Source organism: Giraffa tippelskirchi, chromosome 1 (genome assembly GCF_054371585.1).
Source record: "Giraffa tippelskirchi isolate mGirTip1 chromosome 1, T2T-mGirTip1v1.2.pri, whole genome shotgun sequence".
Lineage (NCBI taxonomy): Eukaryota > Metazoa > Chordata > Mammalia > Artiodactyla > Giraffidae > Giraffa > Giraffa tippelskirchi.
In genome coordinates, this window is record NC_137275.1 from 194759942 (window position 1) to 194781440 (window position 21499).

Consider the following 21499-nt stretch of genomic DNA (forward strand, 5'->3'; position numbering starts at 1 on the left):
AAAAGCATCAATTCTTCGGTGCTCAGCTTTCTTTATAGTCCAACTCTCACATGTATACATGACTATTGGAAAAAACATAGCTTTGGCTAGATGGACCTTGTTGGCAAAGTAATGTCTCTGCTTTTTAATATGCTATCTAGGTTGGTCATAGCTTTTCTTCCAAGGAGTAAGCATCTTTTAATTTCATGGCTTTAGTCACCATCTGCAGTGATTTTGGAGCCCAAAAATATAAAGTCAGCCACTGTTTCCACTGTTTCCCCATCTATCTGCCATGAAGTGATGGGACCAGATGCCATGATCTTAGTTTTCTGAATGTTGAGCTTTAAGCCAACTTTTTCACTCTCCTCTTTCACTTTCATCAAGAGGCTCTTTAATTCTTCTTCACTTTCTGCCCTAAGAGTGGTGTCATCTGCATATCTGAGGTTATTGATATTTCTCCTGGCAATCTTGATTCCAGCTGGTGCTTTCTCCAGCCCAGCATTTCTCATGATGTACTCTGCATATAAGTTAAATAAGCAGGGTGACAATATACAGCCTTGACGTACTCCTTCCCTATTTGGAACCAGTCTGTTGTTCCGTGTCCAGTTCTAACTGTTCCTTCCTGACCTGCATTCAGATTTCTGAAGAGGCAGGTCAGGTGAGAACATTTCTTGCAAAGATGGGCCCAATAAAGGACAGAAATGGTATGGACCTAACAGAAGCAGAAGATATTAAGAAGAGGTGGTGAGGTGGCAACAATACACAGACGAATTATACAAAAAAGATCTTCACGAACCAGATAATCCCGATGGTATGATCACTCATCTAGAGCCAGATATCCTGGAACGCGAAGTCAAGTGGGCCTTAGGAAGCATCACTACGAACATAGCTAGTGGAGGTGATGGAATTCCAGTTGAGCTATTTCAAATCCTAAAAGATGATGCTGTGAAAGGTCTTCTTCATCCTAGCTGATTTTTCTGTGGAGTAGTTTTACCAGTTATTGAAAGATATTGAAGTCTCCAATTTTAATTGTGGATTTGTCTGTTTCTGTTTTAAGTGATCTCACTTTTTTCTTACATATTTTTTGGTGCATTCGCATTTAGGATTGGTGTGTATTTTTAGTTAATTGACTCATATCAATTGTCTAGTATCTCCTTCTGTCTCTGGTAATTCTCTTTGCTCTAAAGTTTAGTTTAAGTGATATAAATATAACCATTTCTGATTTCTTTTGATTGATGTTTCCATGATCATTTTCCATTCATCCTTTTATTTTCAGCTTGCCTATACTGTTATATTTAAGTGACTTTCTTATAGATGACATATAGTTGTCTTGTATATATCATTAATTCATATATGAATTTCTATCTTTTAATTGGCTTATTTAGATCCTTCCATTTAATGTAATTATTGATATCTTAGGGCTTAAGTCTCTCATTTAACTTTTTTTTTCTGTTTGCTCTCTTTTGTTGCTGCCTTTATTTCTCTTTGTTTGTTCTTCCTGATTTCCTTGGGTTAGTTGAACATTTTTTATAATGGCATTTTGATGTATCTATAGCACTTTTAAGTGTGTCCCTTTGCATACCTTTCTTAATGCTTGCTCTTGGTATTATATTAACATAATTTATCATAGTCTACTCTTTTGACATTTTACCAGTTCAAATGAAATGCAGAAATGTTACTCCCCTTACTTTCCCTTTGTTACTTATAATCGTCTTCATCATTTTTTCTATATACATTAATAATAAAAAATGTTGTAATTTTTGCTTCATCCACCAAACATACATTAGAAAACTCAAAAATAGAAGGAAAATGTATTGTATTTACTAATGATTTGTTTTCCTTTCTTACTCCTGAAGAATATTTTCACTGGATGTAGGATTCTGAGTTGACAGTATCTTTCATCACTTGAATAAGGTCAGGCTACTTTCTTCTGGTCTCCATGGTTTCATATGAGAAATCCACTGCATTCAAATAGTTTTTCCCTTATACATAAGGTGTCATTTCTCTCTCAGTACACTCAATAGTTTTTCTTTGTCTTTAGTTTTCATAAGTTTGACTCTAATCTTATAGTGTGTATTTCTTTGGGTTTATCCTGTTCAGGGTTAACTTTTTTTTTCAAGGGAATGTTTTTATTATAGTATTTAGAGAAACACAAAGGAAAGGCAATGTATAATACCGCTTAGCCATGTAAGAGGGATACTTGATTCATTTAAGGGGAATTAAATAAATGTATTAATCACTTCCCTGGTGGCTCAGATGGTTAAGAATCTGCCTGCAATGCAGGAAACCTGGGGTTTGATCCCTGGGTTGAGAAGATCCCCAGGAGAAAGGCATGGCAACCCATTCAAGTACTCTTGCCTGGAGAATTCCAGGCACAGAGGAGCCTGGCAGTCTATAGTCCAAGGGGTCGCAAAGAGTCAGACACAACTGAGTAACTAACACACATTAATCATTATTTGGATATACTTAGAAAGAAAGAAATACTACATGTCACCCTTTTGGGTTCCCCTCAGCAACAGCTTTGATCCCTGAATCGGGAAGATCCCCTAGAGGAGGGCATGGCAACTGCTCCAGTATTCTTGCTTGGAGAATCCCATGGACAGAGGAGCCTGACAGGCTATGGTCCACAGGGTCATACAGCGTGGGACACAAGTGAAGCAACTTAGCATGCATGCACAGCCACAGCTCATCTCAAGTAATATCAGTGTCTTCTCAAGTTTCTCGCTCTATCTTCGTTCCTAAACCATTTCCTCTTCTGACTGAAGCATACAGGAATGAAAAGAAGGAAGAAAATATATTTTTGAGTGCTCATGTGCTTGGATGGGACAAGGCAATGGCACCCCACTCCAGTACTCTTGCCTGGAAAATCCCATGGACGGAGGAGCCTGGTAGGCTGCAGTCCATGGGGTCGCTCAGAGTCGGGCACGACTGAGCGACTTCACTTTCACTTTCACTTTCGTGCATTGGAGAAGGAAATGGCAACCCACTCCAGTGTTCTTGCCTGGAGAATCCCAGGGACGGGGGAGCCTGGTGGGCTGCCGTCTATGGGGTCGCACAGAGTCGGACACGAATGAAGCGACTTAGCAGCAGCAGTGCTTGGATACTTCTTGAATCTTTGGGTTTATGTCTTTGCTAGATTTGGGAAGTTTCAATTATTACTTCTTCTCTCTACCTTTTAGAATTTTCTTATATTTGCTTTACATATATTGTTAAAGGTTTTAATTGGTACTTAGTGGGAAGCATTGAGAAAAGTATATCTATTTTGTCTTCCTGTAAGCAAAGGTCACATTCAAGACTGAGGGAACTCACCTGGCTAAAGTCTAGCTTTTGAAATCTCACAGTTATGAATAAGCAATGTACAGGGCTCTGAAGAATGGGTCAAGTCTGCTTCCATTCCCAGGAAAGGCAGTCTGGTTGGTGGAGCATGGCAGCAATAGCTGTGTAACAAGCAGCAGAGTGCTGCTTTCAGTTACTCTGCCCTCTGAGAGTAGTGTTCCACCAAGTGCCTGGGAGGATGAGAATAAAGGTCAACTATTTGACACAAAGGCCTAGAAAGACTTGCCTGGGTTTCATAGTGGGTTCTTGAATTGAAAGGGAACTGAGATGCTATTTAGGAAACTGAAGGAGAATAATGGTCTAGAATCTTGACAGGACTAGTCAGGGTGATCAGAACAACAGCACTCATACCTGCTACAACATGGTGACCCTTGAAAACATTAAGTGAAAAGATGCCAGACACAAAAGGGCACATATTGTATGATTCTGTACATCTGAAATATCCAGAATAGGGAAATCTATAGAGACAGAAAAGAGATTAGTAGTTGCCAGGGGCTGAGGTACAGCAGGGAATAGGAAGTGAGTGCTTAACAGGTTCAGGATTTCCATTTGGGGTGATGGAAAAATTCTGAAAACTAGATAGTAGATAGTAATGATTTGTTGTTGTTCAGTTGCTAAGTCGTGTAGGACTGCTTGCAACCCCATGGACTATAGCCCGCCAGGCTCCTCTGTCCATGGGATTTCCCAGGCAGGGATACTGGAGTGGGTTACCATTTCTTTCTCCAAGGAATATTCCTGACCCAGGGATAGAACCTGCATCTCTAGTATTGGCAGGCAGGTTCTTTACCCCTGAGCCACCTGGGAATCACCAGATAGTAGTAGTTGCACAGAATTATGATGTTTTTACTGCCACTGAAACGTACACATTAAAAATGATAAATTTTGTGTTATATGTATTTTACCATATTTTTTTAATGATGGAAAATGAAAACAGAACGAAAACCAACAGTCCTTCTAATCCCAGTGCCTAGCAGACATTGCTAGTCGCTCATGGCACTCTTTCCCCAAAGCCCCATTCTCTCAACATAATGTTCCATACAGGTAATTGCAATCAGTAGGAGGAGACATAGATGAAGGAATCTGTTCTATATCTCAGGCAGGAAGCTCCTTCCGGAAACACCAGACATCCAATCCAGAGCAACACCATGGATCCGAGATCCTACCAGGAACTCTGGCTGATCATTTCTTGCCTTCCATAATCAGAATTGGTTCAGGGCCGGGGTGCCACAGAGGTTACCGATGCTACCTCAGTTACAACAGCTGAGATGTGTCAAGGGCCAAATGGCAGGAAAAAAGCAATCTTGCTTTCGTATTGAGGTACAAGAGATAACAGGCAGCTCTATGTTGTTCATTCCTGAAGATTTCAAGGCAGCCTGCTTGCAAGTTCAATTTCAGGGGAGAGATGGGAGTGATTTATGGTGACATCTATTAAGCTTTTATAGAACATAATACATGTGTTCTTGCTCTTACTGTAAAATTATTTGTTGCTAATTAGTTAGGGCTGCCAGCTCACTGTGTGTGAGACTGTCACACTCCCTTCCCTGTCCTGTTAATTAGCCATCCAGGGTCTCACCCTGTCCCAGTGTCCTGGAGCTTTCCTCCCTCTGTACATTTCTTATTTAAACAATGAAGCCTAATTGTTGGCTTTGGTTTATTTTGGATAGTGGTTTAACTCTGGGGGCAGGGAAGTCCTTGGAGGTAGTCTAACAATGTCAGGTGAGACAAGACAAATCATTTTTTGCACACCATCAGGCATTATGTAAGTGCGTTTTAACCCAAAAATAGACATCTGTCTTTCATAAGTTCATTCCATGGCGTACAAAATTCCTGTGGAATAATACAATTAAGCTCTGCGGTACTTGGTTTAAGCCATCCATTTCTGGGTTGCTGGAGTCTGGGAGGGAGGTCTTTGTATTGGAATGACCCATGAATACGTGTGCAGCCAGAGGAGTGCCTGGGCTGACAGTTCCTTGGCAGCAGTGACAACTGTCTGGCATGGGGCACTGTGATCATCAGCTCTGAGAAAGATGCTTTGAGGCGCTGAAGCTATCATGACAGTGATGGAGCTTTTCCCCAGCCTTGGGGCCATTGGAGGGGCCCTGGTCTGCCTGCCTGTGGAGTGTGGATTGTATATTGCTGTTGACGTCTTCCTGAGAAAAAGAGGTCAATTCTGTGGGATTTTTCTGAGAGCAGGGAGCCTGCTTCATCCAGCCAGTGTGAATCTAAAGGTGACAGTCTCATGAAGTCATTATCACATATAATGGCAATAAAGAGAAAAGGTTTTTCCTAAGTACAGTTCTGCACCCAATGAAGCTTGTTCACTCCTCCGCTCAATGAGCCAACAAAACAGGCTCAGGAGACAGAAAATTCCACATTTACATTGATTGCATCATGCGTGCCTCTGCCCACCTCCTGGGAGATGGCTGATTTCACACATCCTCATGACAGAGTAACGTGACTTCATTGACTGGCAAGCAGCTGTCAGTGCAGCATGTGAGGGGTGTGTGTGTATGTGTGTGTGTGTGTGTGCGCACGCGCACGCGTGATGCCCACATGCTGAAATGCAGAGGGAATGGAAAACACAGCAGAGCTGTTGAAATTTAAAGGGAAAGTATGTCTTTACTAAAATTCACTTAGGAAATGGAAGCCATTCAAATCAGGAATTTCTATGAACCCACCAGCCAACCAAGAAAGGTGGCTAATTTCAACCTTTAACCTGTTTTGCTTTGCGGCAAGGTTCAGATAATGAGTGCTGGAAAGGCGGACTGAAGCGCTGAGCTTGGGTTGGTCCAGACAACCAAGTTATTAAGAGTCGAGCTCTCCATCCACAGTGCCATACTGGTCTACCGTCTTCCTGTCCTTCTCCTCCTCCTTTGCTTCATATTTGAGGCTTCTTTGCATCAGTTTCTTCTCCCCATCTTCACCTCACCCCCTCAGAGCTTATATGGGTCCAATGAAAAGTGACACTTGACAATATGTTTTGACATTAGATACAAGGGTTCATATGACATGGGTCCGTATTTAAGGGCATTGGGAAGGTCTGAAGGTGACCCTAGTGGTGTTTGTGCATGTATATAGTCATTTCACTTCTGAGAAATCTTCTTGGATAGAAGACCAAGGGATGAATTAAAGAACCTTTTTGACAAATTCCAGTGATTTTTAATGAAGTTTTTTTCTTTGGCAACTCTGGATCACTTAATTTGGCAGCATGGTTAAGAGAAAATATGATTAAGAAAACTATTTATGTTTCTGAGAGTCATGTGGAGTACGGCAGTTGAGTGAGTTGAGTGAGTAATTCTCTCGCTGATTATCCAGTGACTTGACTCTTAGGATTTGTAGCTTTCCTTTTATTTTCATTGCCACTGCTGTGGCCCGGGGACTTCATGAGTATGCTGTTGTTACTGCAATGATCTCCTAGCTACTCTCTGTGCTTCTGGGTACATTTAATACACTGTGCATATTCCTACCAGACAATATGTTGTGGTTGTTCAGTCGCTAGGTCATGTCTGACTCTTTGTGACCTCTGGACGACAGCATGCCAGACTTCCTCTCCTTCACCATCTCCCAGAGTTTGCTCAGATTCATGTCCACTGAGTCGGTGATGTTTTCTAACCGTCTCACCCTCTGCCGCCCTCTTCTTTTGCCTTCAGTCTTTGCTAGCATCAGGGTCTTTTTCAACGTACTGCATATATAATGCCACTCCCTTGTTCAGGAACCTAGATTCTGCTTATGAAATCAAAGTTAGACCTCCTTGTCTAACCCTTGGGCTCTGTATGATCTGGTTCCATTTAACCTATCAAAGCTTCCGTTGAAACTTCTCTCCCACCACCTCTTACTACACCCCTGATTAAACACAGCAATTTTAATCTCACCATCCTGACTTCATGCTTTTGCTTCTTCTCCTTTATTTCCAACTATTCTAAGAAATCCATTTTTCACATGAAAACCCAGAGCTTTTCTTAATATGTGAAGCCTTTCCTGTAATTATCATTCACATTAACTTCTCCTTTCTTGAGTTCATATCCTTCAAGTAGACAAATGTTTGGCACTATTTTTGCACTAGTGTTTTGCATTGATCTTAACATCTATTTACAAGTCTTATCTCCAGAATTATTTTTTTACTTTTGTGATTCGTGGTCTCCAGAATGCCACTCTGCCACTCTGGTGTAAAGAACATTGAACTTGGAATTGAAAAGTCAAGCTTGGGTTCTGGTTCTATAACTGTCTAGCTGTGTAACCATGGATGATCCCCTCAACCTCTTTGAGCCTCTGCTTCCTTAGCTGTGAAATGAAACTCAGGGAACTGTTCATAGCCCATTCCACAGAGCTTTTACCATGCTCTTATAAAATAGCATGTCAGAGTACTTTGTAAGCCTTAAAGTGCTCCAGAGCAGAAGGCGCCATTAGTATTATAGTTTGTCTATAATAGTTGATGTTGAATTGAACCCCCAAAAATATACCTGTAAGGCACTATTAATCTTGAGCACCAGATTGCTCAGTAGCAGTGGTCACACCATGTAACATTTATAGTACATTTTACTTTTCCGAGTGCCTTTTATTTAGAATACCATTTTGTTCTTGCTAGGATGCAAGGGTCAGGGATTTCTATTCTCATTTTACAGTGGGAGGAGAGAAATGGAAGTTGGACAGATACATTAAGTGAATTGCTGTAACTTATGTAGATAGTCAGCTTCCCAAGTGGCTCAGCAGTAAAGAATTCACCTGCCAATGCAGCAGAAGCTGCAGGAGATGCGGGTTTGATCCCTGGGTCAGGAAGATCCCCTGAAGTAGGAAATACCAACCCACTCCAGTATTGTTGCCTGGGAAATCCCATGGACAGAGGAGCCTGGTGGGCTATAGTCCATAGGGTCACAAAGAGTCGGACACGACTGAGCATGCACGCACACACGCATGTGGTTAGTTACAGCAACAATTGGACTGAGGCTTCCTTTCTGCCTCTTAAACCCTGCCTGCCAACTGTGGTCATTTTCACTCACTGGTCCCCCCACCACCACCCTGGCCCCTGCCATGGGGCACTTTCCTCCTTATTTCTCACTTTTCCTCCTCAATAGACATTTTCCTCCTGGGCTTTCACTGGTTCTCTCGTGGCTCTGGTGGTTTCATCTGGACTTGTATGGATCTCACTCCTGTTCAGTTCGTTGCAATCATATGCATATTCATCTTAAAATCTAAGAATATTTTATTGTTCCTTCCAAATCCTGTTGGTTCACTCAAGTATTTTATGATAGAAGAACCTGGATCACATATGTGACCTGAGTCCCATGTTAGGTCCTAACTATCAGTTCAACCCCATGCAGATCTCATACCTCCTGAGGAATCACATTCTCCCTGGAGGCTTGTCCACTCAGCCCTAGGTGAGGCTTCAACCCAGGGCTGACATCATTTAGCCACACCCATAGGAACAAATTGTCATCAGCTGATTACTGCCTCAACTTCAGTATACCATAAAATTTAACAATGGCTTATTTTTTATTTTTTGTTATCTTATTTTTTTATTGAAATATAGTGGATTTACAATGTTGTGTTAGTTTCAGATATATATATATATATGTAGATAGATAGATGGATGTATATACATATGTATATGTATATACTCCTTTAAAAATTCTATTTCATTACAGGTCTTAGTATAAGATATTGAGTATAGTAATTCCTTGTTTATCTATTTTATATATAGTGCTGTGTATCTATTAATCCCAGACTCCCAATTTATCCCTCACCCCTTTCTCCTTTGGTAACCTTAGATTTGTTTTCTCTATAAGTCTATTTCTGTTTTATAAATAAGGTCATTTGTATCTTTTTTTTAGATTCCATATATAAGTGATACCGAATGATATTTGGTTTTCTCCGACTGATTTCACTTAGTATGATAATCTCTAGGTTCATCTGTGTCGCTGCAAATAGCATTATTTCATTCTTTTTATGACTGAGTAGTATTCCATTATAGGTATATAGCACATCTTTTCTATCCATTTGTCCTCTATGTCTTTGATATTTTAATAGTGCTGCTCTGAAGTTCAGGGCTCATGCATCTTTTTGAATTAGTTTTCCTCTTTTTCCAGATAAATGTCCAAGAGAGGGATTGCTAGATCATATCGTAGCTGTATTTTTAGTTTCTTAAAGAAATTTCATTCTGTTCTCTGTAGTGGCTGTACCAATTTACATTCCCACCAGCAATGTAGGAGAGTTCCCTTTTCTCCACACCTTCTCCAGCATTTATTATTTGTAGACTTTTTGATAATACTCATTTTAACAGGTGTGAGGTGATACTTCATTGTAGTTTTGATTTTATTTTTCTAATAATTAGTGATGTTGAGCGTCTTTGCATATGCCTGTTAGTCATCTGTATATCTTCTTTGGAGAAATGCCTGTTTAGTTGATCTGCCCATTTGTTGGTTGTATTGTTTGTTTTTCTGACACTGAGCTGACTGAGCTGTTTGTATATTTGAGAAATTAATCCCTTGTTGATCCCATCATTTTCTTGAATGAATTTGATGTAATCTACTCTGAATATCTGATGTCATTTTAATACTTTAGACCATGCTAATTGCAGCTGTAAGTGGTTATTAACATTTAACAACAGAATTTTTAATCACCCAATGTAAGTAGTTTCCTTTGTAGTAGTTGCATTGAAACTTTCTCAGGAGAAGGCAGTGTCTAGAAAGGACTTCATTGTAAATTTGGGGAACCAGAGCAAGAGCCAGATTAGTCTGATCCAATATAGGATCCCCAACAGGACCCCATGCCCAATGGGGAGGGATGGTCCTCTCTTCTCTAAAGCAGTGTAATTAGGTGACATGACTTAGCTATGCACTTTTTATAACAACTCTCCAAAAACTGAATTTGTAGCATTGACTGCAAAGTTTGGAAGTATTCCAGCTGACAGAAGCACACAAAACATGTTCTTATCCTAAGACAGAGAGGAATGGAACCCAAGTACCATGACTATCACGTTATAAATCTGCCTTCAGTTCATAAGCTGTCTTCAACACAGTGCTTCTTGATGTGACTTCACACCCCAGGTTTTGCAGCTCATCAAAGATGGAGAGTGTAAATAGGCAGAGGACACAAGAGATAAATCTGGTAGCTGCAGAGGAAGAGTGACTGGACTTCTGGGGACAGGCTATAGCCATATTCTGCTGACTTCATGCAGTCCTTAGCTTCCCTGCCTTCTCCTGTTCTTACACTTTTGAACTATGTGTTGTATTTGGTTGATAAATGTCTATAATGAGAAAGACCAGGATATAATGAAAATGGCACTGGATTTGAGGGCAAGCAAATGGTTTTGGGTCCTGGCTAAGCTCTGTGAAATTAGCACTTTTACTGTGCCTTGCTGTCCTCATTTGTGAAATAAATAGGTTGTTTAAGGGCCTCAGGCACCCTGGGTTGAGCTCTTGAGAACATTCCATCTGCGTGGAGACTCCAAGGAGAACTTCCCTAGTAAGGTACTGAAGACATTCTGCACAGATTGCTGACTGGAGTGTATGCTTGCCCCTTGTCCATAACAGTGAAGTGAAGGAGAGGCTGGGGCTGTAACGGCTGAGATTTTTCATTAGATTTCTAGAGAACAGATGGAGCATGGTTGCCATGCTGATACCTGAAACAAAGAGGAGGGATCTTCAGCTCAGGATATGCCACGGGGATCTGAAGTGGAGGCAAGGGTGCCCTGTTTGGTGGAAGCTGGAGTGGCTCCAGGCTTGGGACCAGCAAGTGCAGCAGGTTCAACAGAAGGAAAGAGTGAGAAAGGGCTTAAAACAAGGGAGGCACAACTGTATGAGAGGTATACACTTCCATCTCCAACTGGGCAGAGAAGCGGATATTTATTTATCTTCATACACAAAGAATCTAAAACATTCCTGTGCAGAAATTGCCAGATTGTCATAGAAGGTAGTAGCATGGGTATAAGAACTCTAGAGTACTGTTCTCTTTACTCTGACATGTTTATACTCTAGCCAAATGGTCCATTGTCTGCCTATTCATCCTAAAGCAAGGTGTTCCTATCTATAGTCTACCAATGAGACAATTCTTAACTAAATTCCTATCTGAAATTGGCAATACTGACTAAATAACCCAGGAAATCCTTATTAGTTACCAAGACTTTCTTTCTTCAATATAAATAAGATTCAAGATCCACTCTACATGTGAGGACAATAGCAACTGAAAGAGAAGATCTGAGAGAAAAACTGACATTGGAGAGTACATAAATTTTTTGAGTGGAAGGAAATTTTAAAGAAGAAAAAGTGTTCTCTGATTTGAGATTTTATACACATAAATCAAAATTTGATTGCTAGGAAAAAGGATTTATAAGATAAGGAATTCATACAAATTAAATCTATGATGGCAGAAATGAAAGTTTCAATCACAGGTATGAAAGATACAAAAGAAATTCTTCCAGAATAAAGAGCAAAAAGGCAGAGGCAGACAGTGCTAGGGAAGAAGAGAAAAAGAACTAATTCATGAGAGAGAATTCACACAATTCGATTGTATCAGGAAAAGTGGAATATGATTATTAAGATTTCCAGATAATAATGAGAACTGAGAAAAATGGTAGGAGAAAATTATCAAAGAAAAAACCAAAAATGACTTCCCAGTGTTGAAGAAGTACCGTAGACTTCAATCTGAGAGGTCTCCTAAGTCTCAGCAGGAGAAATGAAAAATCTGTCTGTTTGAATTTGATGCTAGAACAATCTTCATGATTAGAAGAGAGAAGTCTTTTGATCTTGTTGCTATGAACATCCTTCTTCAAGTGGCTCAGAAGTTCTCTACATGGCATTAGTCATGAAAAACAAATGTAGACCCAGCACTCACTTAGCCTTGTAATATACAGTATTAAGCTGGTCATATTAACATGAAGTGAAGTGTTAGTCTCTCAGTTGTATCCTACTCTTTGCAACCCCGTGGACTGTAGCCCATCAGGCTCCTCTGTCTATAGGATTTCCTAGGCAAGAATACTGCAGTGGGTTGCCATTCCCTTCTCCCGGGGATCTTCCCTACCCAGGGATTGAACCTGAGTCTCCAGCGTTGCAGGTGGATTCTTCACCATCATATTAACATAAATTTTGTTTATTGCAGTTCAAGCTTTAGAACCATAAAAGCCTTAATTGTATCATATTGTGAATGGAATGTACATGGCAATAATATTAGCACAGTTGTAGTAAAGGCCAAGCTCAAAGAATAAACCCCAATGTGTGAATGGGGTAGAGAGAAGATAGGGGTGCTAATATGCCCATATATATGCCTTATATACAGAAGAGTGTCAGGATACTGGCTGAAATGGAGGTATAGTATGATAGATAATCAATAGAAGAGCTAAAAATTAATACAGCAGTTAATTATTGGACTGAATGGGAGGTAGTGTGAGCAAAATCCTGCTCTAATAAAGTGGAGAATCAATAAAGAAGTCTTAAATTGGGAAAACAATAGCTTATTCATTAGAGTTATGGCAATCACCCCTAGAAAACCAAAATCCAAATTGTATTATATTGATTTCCCAAGAGAGTAAGACCAAGGACAGGGAGGAGTATGGAAGGATACAACTTTTTTCTTAAGGCTCTTGGGTTTTTATCATGTGCATATATTGCTTTCCTTTTTCTGAACATTAAAAGATATGAGTTCCTTTCTAACTTTCAGAGTTTCTGTTTGTAAAGATACAACCTAACAATAAGCCACATGAAATAGCTAATGTTTGTCTCATTTGGGCCTTCAAAAATGGAGAATCCATTTGGTTCAACCTAAATAGATTTCAGATTTTGGACTTTAACGTGGCTATGTCTTAATATGAATATCTAGTACATGATCAAGTCAGTGACATTCTGGCAATTTGGAGATGTCTTAATTCATTACTCAACAGCACCCTTCTTTCTAACCAACATTTCAAGCCCTTTCAACTTACAGGGGAAAATTCAAATGGCACATCCTACAACCCTATACCCTGTATTTAAAGAACTTACTTTTTCTTCTAAACATGCGCAAGTCTCAACCCTGTGTTTCAAACACCTGTCATTGTGAGTTTTACATTCTTCCTTGTACAACTGTTATCTGTGTACTTTGTGTCTCGTCTCCTTATTAGACTACAGTTCCTTTAGGAGAAATATTTGTGTTCTATTGGGAGAGACTGCCTGGTTTTGAAGACAGTTCTAACTTGCCTTGCCCTCTTTCCAGCTGTGGGGCTTTGGGCAAATTGCTTAACATCTCCAAGACTTATTTCTCCCAACCTCCAAATGAAGATAGTGATGTCTCTTCTTAGGTCCAGCAGGATGTCTGAATAAGAAATTGTATGCCCAAGGCTTGACATAACATCTCATATGCAGTGGATGTGCAATTAATGACCATCAGCCTGGCTTCCTCTTGCCCTTATTCACCCTTGAACCTTCCCCAGCATCAAACCCAATTCTTTACACATAGAAGCTTAAATGGTGAAATGAGAAAGAAAAAAAAATTAAAAAGGTAATTTGGAGTGAAAGATGCTAAAAGTATTGCAAAATCCTTTAAGGAAAACAAAATTAGCCCTACCTTTGAAAATACAAGTTTTCCAATAATCATATTGTATAGTAACCCATCCAGAGAAGGAAAACACTTGGGATGCACCCAAAGGCTTTGTCTGTGATCCTTTCCTTTTCATTCATCACATATCATAAGCTCTACTAATCATTGCCTTTCTGTGGAATTGAGGTAGATCCGCAGCCATGGAAAGCAGCCTGGGAAGCTGGCAAGGAATGCCAGAACGCGTAAAGTGCCCACTGGCTCCCACTGTTTCTTAGGCTAAGTGCTTGCCCCATTCTCTTGCATTCAGAATGAAGAATAACTTGCTTTTCTAGAATTGGCTCAATGATTCCAAGAAACATTTACTGAATGGCCCCACTTTCAGAACACTTGTTTGGCCCCTGTCATTTCTGTTAATCACATTCTGACCACATTATCATTATATCTGCATTTTTCTTACCCTTACTAGAGTATGTGCACAGAGAAGATACTCAATATATTTAAGCTCGGATAAACTGTTCACAATTAAGACATAGAGTAGGAAGGCCAGTGAATGCACACTGGTGTGTGTGCGTGTGTGTGTGTGTGTGTATGTGATATGTGAATTAACCCCACCAAAGATGAAACATGTCTTTCACAATGGAGCTGTCATTCAGAAGTACATTGGTAAAGGCCAGCTAACTTGAAAAAGTCAATTAGGAAAATATAGTGGCTACCAGTTGAAATTATTGAAGAAAGGAAGGTTTCTGTTTGGAGAGCATAGAATGGAGGAGCCCAAATTATAAAACAGACATCAGCATAGACCCCTCAAATGGAAGATAACGCACAGCTTGGGAGGGGGAAGGAGAGCTTTAAAGGGGTGTTTTCCATCCTCAGAAGCAGGTAGAGCATTAGGGCTTGGGGACACAGGGTTGCAGAAGTAGGCAGATAAGCCTGTCTGGCCCACCTGCCAGAATCTTGTACAATCACTCTGAATAATTATTCTTGAAAATACAAACATTGCTGGGGCTGACTGACAAGTATTGTTCCAGCAGAGAGGGCTGTCAGGGCAAATCAATCCAACTCTACCACATGCCAGAGTGTAGAACAGATATAATTTTGGCTGTTAGGGGCTGTCAAAGCGAAGGATGTGCCGTATGTGTATTTTGAAGTGTGGTGTTCTCTTTAGTCTAACAGTTTGAAAGATTTCTGGGGCTTTCCCCCTCTCTGGCTGTTTTCTACAAGAAGTTTTGTGTATTTTAATTTCAAATAACTCAAGTCTTTTATCTAATGTGAATTTCAGGTTAGACTAAACCCAATCTTACCTTTCCCCCCACAGCTTCTCTGCACTCATTCAACACATGGTATTAAAATTTGATTTAAGAGGAAAAGGTCCTTTGCTGCCATTGGATGTCATAAGGGGCATCCAAGTAGGTACCTGGTGCACTCTCAACAAGGCAAACTCACCTTATAAGAGTCTATTTTGCCCACCACTAGACCCAGTGCAAGGCTTAGCCCAAAGGGTCCCACTGGGCCTCTTGGGAATCCCTGAAAGTCCACTTCCTCCTTCAGTGGTCCAGCATCAAAACTGAGGCCCTTAGAAGGTGATTCACTCAAAACCTTTCCTCTCTTTTTCTGAATTTTTCTGCTTCATCCACCTCATTGGATTCTCAGTGACTTCCCCAGTCATCTGTCCAACTAGTTTTCTTTTCCTTCCTTCTCTCCTTTTTTTTCCCCCTTCCTTCCTATTTGTGGTGCCTATTTAATTTCTTACTTTCTACTATTCTCCTTGGGGCTTCCCAGGTGGTACTAGTGGTAAAGAACATGCCTGCCAATGCAGGAGATGCAAGAGACAAGAGTTCGATCCCTGGGTTAAGAAAGTCCCCTGGAAATGAGGAAATGACAACCTCTCCAGTATTCTTTCCTGGAGAATCCCATGGACAGAAGAGCCTGGCAGGCTACAGTCCATGGGGCCATGAAGAGTCAGACACAGCTGAATGACTGAGCACGCACATTCTCCTTAACTTACAAACACCCTCAAATCTCTCCCTCCTCAAAATCCCCCCAGCACCCATCCCTGAGAGTCACCATGTCATCCCTAGACCCACCTGTCTGTCCCTGCCCCAACCTCCGCTTATGCAGTCTCCACTCACCACTTCCACTTCCTAGCCTCTCACTTACTACCTGGCCCCAGAAGTCTGCCTTCTGCTCTCTTCATGCTCATCCTTGGCCCTGTCTCCTGCCTTTCTCATTTGTCCACTTTGGTCTTGTTCTAAGGCTCCTTGTTTTCTGTCTGTCCCTGAAAACATCAGGATTAGTCCTTGGTGACTTCATCTGTTCCCTTTGGGGTAACAGACTTGATCTCAGCTTCCCCGTGGTCTGTCGCTCTGAGCTGTGTGCATTTCTTGGACAGGAGACTGGAGAGGAAGGATGGATAAGTGGCTGGATGGAGCCCACCTTCCAGCTGAGCATGGGCCTCTGTGAGAGGGAGGTCTGTACAGTTCAGTTCAGTCACTCAGTCGTGTCTGACTCTTTGCAACCCCATGAATTGCAGCACGCCAGGCCTCTCTGTCCATCACCAACTCCCGGAGTCCACCCAAACCCATGTCCATCGAGTCGGTGATGCCATCCAACCGTCTCATCCTCTGTCATCCCCTTCTCCTCCCGCCCCCAATCCTACCCAGCATTAGGGTCTTTTCCAATGAGTCAACTATTCGGATGAAGTGGCCAAAGTATTGGAGTTTCACCTTCAACATCAGTCCTACCAATGAACACCCAGGATTGATCTCTTTTAGGATGGACTGATTGGATCTCTTGCAGTCCAAGGGACTCTCAAGAGTCTTCTCCAACACCACGGTTCAAAAGCATCAATTCTGTGGTGCTCGGCTTTCTTCACCATCCAACTCTCACATCCATACATGACCACTGGAAAAACCATAGCCTTGACTAGACGGACTTTTGTTGGCAAAACAATGTCTCTGTTTTAAATATGCTATCTAGGTTGGTCATAACCTTCCTTCCAAGGAGTAAGCGTCTTTTAATTTCATGGCTGCAATCACCATCTGCGGTGATTCTGGAGCCCAAAAAAATAAAGTCTGACACTGTTTCCACTGTCTCCCCATCTATTTCCCATGAAGAAATGGGACCAGATGCCATGATCTTAGTTTTCTGAACGTTGAGCTTTAAGCCAACTTTTTCACTCTCCTCTTTCACCTTCATCAAGAGGCTCTTTAGTTCTTCTTCACTTTCTGCCATAAGGGTGGTGTCATCCGCATCTCTGAGGTTATTGATATTTCTCCCAACAATCTTGATTCCAGCTTGTGTTTCTTCCAGCCCAGCGTTTCTCATGATGTACTCTGCATATAAGTTAAATAGGCAGGGTGACAATATACAGCCTTGATGTACTCCTTTTCCTATTTGGAACCAGTCTGTTCCATGTCCAGTTCTAACTGTTGCTTCCTGACCTGCATACAGGTTTCTCAAGAGACAGGTCAGATGGTCTGGTATTCCCATCTCTTGAAGAATTTTCCACAGTTTATTATAATCCACACAGTCAAAGGCTTTGGCATAGTCAATAAAGTAGAAATAGATGTTTTTCTGGAACTCTCTTGCTTTTTTGATGATCCAGCAGATATTGGCAATTTGATCTCTGGTTCCTCTGCCTTTTCTAAAACCAGCTTGAACATCTGGAAGTTCACGGTTCACATATTGCTGAGGCCTGGCTTGGAGAATTTTGAGTATTACTTTACTAGCATGTGAGATGACTGCAATTGTGCGGTAGTTTGAGCATTCTTTGGCATTGCCTTTCTTTGGGATTGGAACGAAAACTGACCTTTTCCAGTCCTGTGGCCACTGCTGAGTTTTCCAAATTTGCTGGCATATCGAGTGCAGCACTTTCACAGCATCACCTTTGAGGATTTGAAATAGCTCAACTGGAATTCCATCACCTCCACTAGCTTTGTTCGTAGTGATGCTTTCTAAGGCCCACTTGACTTCACATTCCAGGATGTCTGGTTCTAGGTGAGTGATCATACCGTCGTGAGTATCTGGGTCATGAAGATCTTTTTTGTACAGTTCTTCTGTGTATTCTTGCCACCTCTTCTTAATATCTTCTGCTTCTGTTAGGTCCATACCATTTCTGTCCTTTATTGAGCCTATCTTTGCATGAAGTGTTCCTTTGGTATCTCTAATTTTCTTGAAGAGTTCTCTAGTCTTTCCCAATCTTTTGTTTTCCTCTATCTCTTTGCACTGATTGCTGAGGAAGGCTTTCTTATCTCTCCTTGCTATTCTTTGGAACTCTGCATTCAGATGGGAATATCTTTCCTTTTCTCCTTTGCTTTTCACTTCTCTTCTCTTCCCAGCTATCTGTAAGGCCTCCTCAGACAGCCATTTTGCTTTTTTGCATTTCTTTTCCATGGGGATTTTCTTGATCCCTGTCTCTTGTACAATGTCACGAACCTCTGTCCATAGTTCATTAGGCACTCTGTCTATCAGATCTAGTCGCTTAAATCTATTTGTCACTTCCACTGTATACTCATAAGGGATTTGATCTAGGTCATACCTAAATGGACTAGTGGTTTTCCCTACTTTCTTCAATTTAAGTCTGAATTTGGCAATAAGCAGTTCATGATCTGAGCCACAGTCTGCTCCCGGTCTTGTTTTTGCTGACTGTATAGAGCTTCTCCATCTTTGGCTGCAAAGAATATAATCAATCTGATTTTGGTGTTGACCATCTGGTGATGTCCACATGTAGAGTCTTCTCTTGTGTTGTTGGAATAGGGTGTTTGCTATTACCAGTGTGTTCTCATGGCAAAACTCTATTAGCCTTTGCCCTGCTTCATTCTGTACTCCAAGGCCAAACTTGCCTGTTACGCCAGGGGTTTCTTGACTTCCTAGTTTTGCATTCCAGTCCCCTATAATGAAAAGGACATCTTTTTTGGGTGTTAGTTCTAGAAGGTCTTGTAGGTCTTCATAGAACCGTTCAACTTCAGCTTCTTCGGCGTTACTGGTCGGGGCACAGACTTGGATTACTGTGATATTGAATGATCTGCCTTGGAAATGAACAGAGATCATTCTATCGTTTTTGAGATTGCATCCAAGTACTGCCTCTTGGACTCTTTTGTTGACCATGATGGCTACTCCATTTCTCCTAAGGGATTCTTGCCCACAGTAGTAGATATAATGGTCATCTGAGTTAAATTCAGCCATTCCAGTCCATCTTAGTTCGCTGATTCCTAGAATGTCGACGTTCACTCTTGCCATCTCCTGTTTGACCACTTACAATTTGCCTTGATTCATGGACCTAACATTCCAGGTTCCTATGCAATACTGCTCTTTACAGCATCGGACTTTGCATCTATCACCAGTCACATCCACAGTTGGGTATCGTTTTTGCTTTGGCTCCATCCCATCATTCTTTCTGGAGTTATTTCTCCACTGATCTCCATTAGCATATTGGGCACCTACTGACCTGGGGAGTTCATCTTTCAGTGTCCTATTTTTTGCCTTTTCATACTGTTCATGGGGTTCTCAAGGCAAGAATACTGAAGTGGTTTGCCATGCCCTTCTCCAGTGGACCACATTCTGTCAGACCTCTCCACCATGACCTATCCGTCTTGGGTGGCCCCACATGGCATGGCTTAGTTTCATTGAGATAGACAAGGCTGTGGTCCGTGTGATCAGATTAGCTAGTTTTCTGTAATTTTAGTTTCAGTGTGTCTGCCCTCTGATGCCCTCTCGCAACACTTACCGTCTTACTTGGGTTTCTCTTACCTTGGACGTGGGGTATTTCTTCACGGCTGCTCCAGCAAAGTGCAGCCCGTTGCTCCTTACCTTGGACAATGGGTATCTACTCACGACGGCCCCTCCTGACCTTCAATGTGGAGTAACTCCTCTCGGCCCTCCTGTGCCCATGCAGCCCCTGCTCCTTGGGCCTTGCGTAATTCCTCTCGCCGCCGCCGCCGGCCCCAGGCCAGGCCTAGCCCCTGTCGGCCACCGACCCCGGCCCCCGGGCCCCAGCCCGGCCTAGCCCCTCTCGGCTGCTGCCCCTGGCCCCCGGGCCCCGGCCCGGCCTAGCCCCTCTTGGCCGCCGCCCCAGGCTCCCGGGCCCCGGCCCGGCCTAGCCCCTCTCGGCTGCCGCCCCTGGCCCCCGGGCCCCGGCCCAGCCTAGCTCCTCTCGGCCACGCTTCTGCACTAAATACACTCAAGTAGAAATCAATTCTATCCTTAAGACCACAGTTACCAGGGGAAAGCAAGCACGCAGTCCCCCACTACCACAAATTACGCAGTGGAGTTTCGCCCATTTGGGGAAATCGCAGAGATCAACACACCCGCAGTGCAATGGGTGAGACTCGCCCTGGGAGAGCCACCTTCGTGATCGTGGTATCTCCTTTGCCAGGTAAGTATGAAATGATTTTACCCGCCGGCCGTACAGCTTCACACCCGTTCACTTTACGCACACGCTCACTTTGCTATTGCCTCCATCTCTTCCACCACCCTCCGCACCCCATTGGTTCCCGCTCCTCTCAGTCACTCCTAACAAGGAAGGATGGATAAGTGGCTGGATGGAGCCCACCTTCCAGCTGAGCATGGGCCTCTGTGAGAGGGAGGTCTGTAGTTACTCCTAAACTTGCCCGTCTGCCTCTAGTTCGACTACTGCCAGAACCATTTGTTCCTGTCCCTTTTCTTCCATGCTCAAAAGTCTTCTAGATAAGACTTACATATAAAACAAAGCCAAAGATTCACTGATTATGGAATGTGCGTGTGCTGAAGCAGACCTAAAATACTGTTTAATCTAAACTCCTTTATTTAAAGACGACAAAATTAAGGCAAAAAGCGGTGAAGTCATTTGTCCAAGAGTCCAGACTTGTTAATAAGGACTTTAAGGTCCTCTGTGATCCAACCTCATCCTCCTTTTGCTACATATTGTCTGTTCCTCCTCTTTAGGAAAAAATAGGACAAATCACAACTTCTTAAATACCACTGTGGGCTTTTTCCTCCTCATCATCTTTGCTTTTTCTCTTCCCCTCCTTAAGTGCCCTCTTCTCTACCATTCTCATCTCTTGTTCAATCACTCATCTATATTTGCATGTTCATGTTATTATTTATTCATAAAATAGTATTGATTGCCTAATATGTTCTAGGCCCAGCAGTGGGTGTAGAAAATTACATCTCTTCTTTAACCCCATCCCCAAAGCATTCCTGAGTAAGCCCACAGACATTGATTTTTATGCCATTATGATGATAAGCACTCTGGACTCCCTGTATAGTGTTTGACTGAGGGTGGTTTTTGTGTCATATGTTTTTTTCCTTATTGAGCTCTGCCATAAGAAATATTCTTAGGAAGCTCACTATTTACACTAACAGATGTTGTTAAGGACATTGATTTCCAATGTAAAATCCATTTGATGTATTCGTTTCAAAACTAAATTCCATGAAGAATCTTACTTATCATAGGAATTTCTGTGCTCTTACTTTTGAGTAGTCAAAATTTTATAAATTATTGTGTTTCCCTCTTGGCTTCTGCTGCCAGGAAACTAAGAGTCGAATTATGACAGTTTTTTTTTTTTTTTTTTTTATAAATTTATTTATTTTACTTGGGGGCTAATTACTTTACAATATTGTAATAGTTTTTGCCATACATTGACAAGAATCAGCCATGGGTTTACATGTGTTCCCCTTCCCGAATTATGACAGTTTTAAT

The 21499-nt window shown here is 41.8% G+C and overlaps 1 protein-coding gene and 1 non-coding gene across 7 annotated transcripts in view; one reads left to right on the forward strand and one right to left on the reverse strand.

The window, feature by feature from the left end:
• Nucleotides 1-21499, forward strand: part of NTRK2 (neurotrophic receptor tyrosine kinase 2) — a 386793-nt gene that overhangs the window by 265305 nt on the left and 99989 nt on the right. The window lies entirely within an intron of this gene.
• Nucleotides 20039-20202, reverse strand: LOC145522073 (U1 spliceosomal RNA). The gene has a single exon (XR_014065897.1). It is a non-coding gene; the product is annotated as a U1 spliceosomal RNA (small nuclear RNA).